Below are 3418 nucleotides of genomic sequence, written 5' to 3'. Positions count from 1 at the left end.
CCAATCTAAAGCCCTCCCCCTCAACAGGCTCATTACATATGCTACCCTAGCCCCATCTGTGTGATAAGTACTAGGCTGCTGCTCAAAAACTAACGTACACTGGAACAAAAAGGCTCTACAATTACCCAAATCTCCAGCGTATCGTTCAGGTGTGGGAATGACAGCCTCTCGTAGCTGATGGAGGAGTGCGGCAGGAGGGGGGGAGGGGCTGTCGGCTGTGCAGCGTGCTGCGGAGGAAAAGCCTGTGAAGTGAGCAGTTCTACCTGCGTGCTGATTATTTGCACATTAACGGAGAGGTTCCGGAGAGTCTCCAATGCCTCACGGAGAACTGTATCATGATGCCCCACGAGAGCGCCTTGACTGGCCAGGGCTTGGCAGAGTTTGTCCGTAATTTTGGCCTGGTAGCCGGTGTCCGCTGGGTCCATACTGGCCAGATCGTTCTGTTACGGTTATCTGAGAGAACCCAAACGCAGGACACGGCAGTGTGCTGCTGTTCCAACAGTATTTATACATCGGCCTAAACCGAAAAGGAGAAAATTCACGTCAAGGAGTATGCCTCCAGCTGTCAGGAATAATGACCACACCTATTACTGTTACGGTTATCTGAGAGAACCCAAACGCAGGACACGGCAGTGTGTTATAAAGGTTTTATTTGGAGGAGATAATCCGGCTGGAGAGTATCCACTGGAGCGTAATCCACTGAAGAGTATCCTCCGGAGTTTTAATCCACTGGAACGTAATCCATTGAAGCGTAATCCTGGAGCACAAGAAGAACAGGTAAGAATATATTCAGGTGTAGCGAAAATAGTCACTATACTTTAAGAAGGCTGAGAAGGCTAAGAGTTTTACCACTGGGGTTTAACAACGATCTGGCGCTGACAGGTTGTGGAGCCTCCGCTGATATACCATCCGTAATGGCTGATGGGAATCAGGTGTGTCGCAGAGGAGAGTGCTCAACTGTTTGCAGCTGGTGGAGATTTGAGCCGGGAGCCAGGAGTGACAGGCACCACGCCCACACAGACAGGGAAAGGGAAAACACACACACAAGGAAGGTGGCTGGAGAATGCAACCACCACAATTGCTGCACATCAAACATTGGTATGATATATGAAGCTAACAATGTTTCCCATGTTATATAATTCAAGGATAGACTACACTCCTAATGCAACTTTCAGATTATACAGCTTCAAAATTACCAGGGTTCAGGGATTCTCTGAAGACTCATATACCACATGTACATAATCTACAGATTTCTTCATACTTTAACATTGCCAATAGACGAACTTAGAGGAATGTCACTATAGGAGTGTAGTGTACCCTTAAATGACAATAGGTGCACATGTAAAGGCAGCATACACATATAACAGCAATTGCCTTGTTATTGTTACAGAGATTCAGGGAGATATTGAGGTGGAGTTCCAAGGGAATGAAAGGGACATCACAGACAGAGAGAGTGAGACAGATGTCAGCAGACTGCCAGGGGCCAGTATGTCAGGGGCCGACAATCAAGAGGCCACCTTACCAGAGATCAGTGTGCCAGGAACCAGTCAGTCAGGGGTCAGCTATGAAGAGGCCAGTTTGCCAGGGTCAGGTGCTCCAGGGACCAGACTGCCAAGGGCCAGTTGTGACCGGGCTCACGTGGAGGATCTAATGAGGCAACTGAGAAGGGAGAGATTACTAAGAAAGAGAGCCGAGAGGGCTCTGGTAAACCAGAAGAGGATTAATTCGGCATTAAAAAAAAAACACAATTTCATTAATCTAAAGTTTCAAAAAATCTTCAACACAGACCAAATTAGAGCACTTGGGCAATCAAAAAAAGGTGGGATACGGTGGGGGAAAGAAACCGTGAAAAAAGCAATACAACTAAGGTTCTGTTGTGGCACCACAGGATATAAAACCCTCCAAGCCATGAATATGCCTCTGCCTGACATCAGGACCATTCAGAGGAGGATGCAGCACGTCAAACTGGAGACAGGAGTGTTGGGGGAGGTGTTTGATATGCTGAGGCTGAAGGCAGATGGCATGAGTGAGATGGAGAATAAATGTGTGCTCACCTTGGATGAGATGTCCATCACCCCTAGCGTGGAGCTGCATCTGGGAACAGGGAGGCTGTTTGGGAACACAACACTACCTGGCCACAATGGCCAGGCCACTGATGCCTTAGTGTTCATGCTGGCTGGTGCTACTACGTGGTGGAAACAGGTTGTGGCTTACCACTACAGTGGTAATTCTACTGACGGTGCAGTGTACCGGCCCATAATACTCACCATCGTTGAAGCAGCGGCATCTATAGGGCTTCATGTGGTTAACATCACCACTGATATGGGGAGCCCCAATAGGGCTATGTGGAAGTCCTTTGGGGTGACCTATGACAAGCCGTGGATAGCACATCCTGTGAAGCCACACCAGCACCTGTACTTCATGCCTGACGTTCCACACGTGGTGAAGAATTTAAAGAGTGCCTTGGTGAATGGTCACGTCATCACCATACCACAGGATGTGGTGGACAAAGAGAAGCTGCCGTCCAGTGTGGTGTATGTTGGCCCCTTGAAGGATCTGGTGTCATACCAAAAGGGAATGGCCCTAAAACTGGCACCTAAGCTGCCTAGAGGCGTCCTGGAGCCTAGTCATTTTGAGAAAATGAAGGTCAGTTCAGCAATGCACGTCTTCTCCAAGTCATCGAGTGCTGCCCTGAGGTACATGGTGGCGGAGGAGCACAGACCAGAGTCCTACCTTACCACTGCATGGTTTTTGGAGACGGTGGACCACTGGTTTGACCTCATGTCGTCACGCAACACTGTTACTGCCCTAAGTCATTTCAAGATGGAGGAGTATGATAAGGCCATCAGCTTCCTCCGGGACTCCATCCATCTGTTTCGGGGCCTGAAGATCGGTCCCAAGGGCAGCTGGAAACCAGTCCAGACAGGACTGGTGATGGCCACAACAACAATCCTGGAGGTCCAGCATGACCTGTTGAGACAAGGGCACAAATTTGTTCTCACAAGCCGCTTCACTCAAGACTGCCTGGAAAACACATTTTCGTCCATTCGTCTGAGGAACTCTGCCCCAACACCTGTAGAGTTCCAATATGCACTGCGCGCTGTCACCGTGGGCCAGTTCCTATCGCCAGTGCATACTGGCAGTTACGTGGAGGATGGATCAGACCACTTGGCAGACTTCCTGGACACGCAGAACAGCAGCTGCAGTCCTCCTGACGTTCTGAGAGTGGATCAGCTAGTAGACCTGACAACACCACCTGACATCACTAAAACCGAGTCCTGTGTGCTATACCACCTTGCAGGATACATCGTGAAAAGGGTCATCAGCTTCTCACTTTGTGACAAATGCCAGTGTGCCCTAGTGAAAAATGTCAGTGATGGTGAAAATGAGAGAGCTGGTCTGCTGGTATTAAAATAAT

At 49.1% G+C, this 3418-nt stretch overlaps 1 long non-coding RNA gene across 1 annotated transcript; it reads right to left on the bottom strand.

Annotated features, from left to right (window-relative positions):
- Positions 1–1323: 1323 nt before the first annotated feature.
- On the bottom strand, positions 1324–2459 carry LOC139433256 (uncharacterized). Its single transcript, XR_011642813.1, has 3 exons — positions 2268–2459; positions 2055–2127; positions 1324–1659 (listed from the first exon to the last, which is right to left on the bottom strand). It is a non-coding gene; the product is annotated as an uncharacterized lncRNA (long non-coding RNA).
- Positions 2460–3418: the final 959 nt, after the last annotated feature.

This window comes from Pseudochaenichthys georgianus, chromosome 3 (assembly GCF_902827115.2).
Source record: "Pseudochaenichthys georgianus chromosome 3, fPseGeo1.2, whole genome shotgun sequence".
Taxonomy (NCBI): Eukaryota; Metazoa; Chordata; class Actinopteri; order Perciformes; family Channichthyidae; genus Pseudochaenichthys; species Pseudochaenichthys georgianus.
This window is presented reverse-complemented; position numbering and strand designations above follow the sequence as displayed.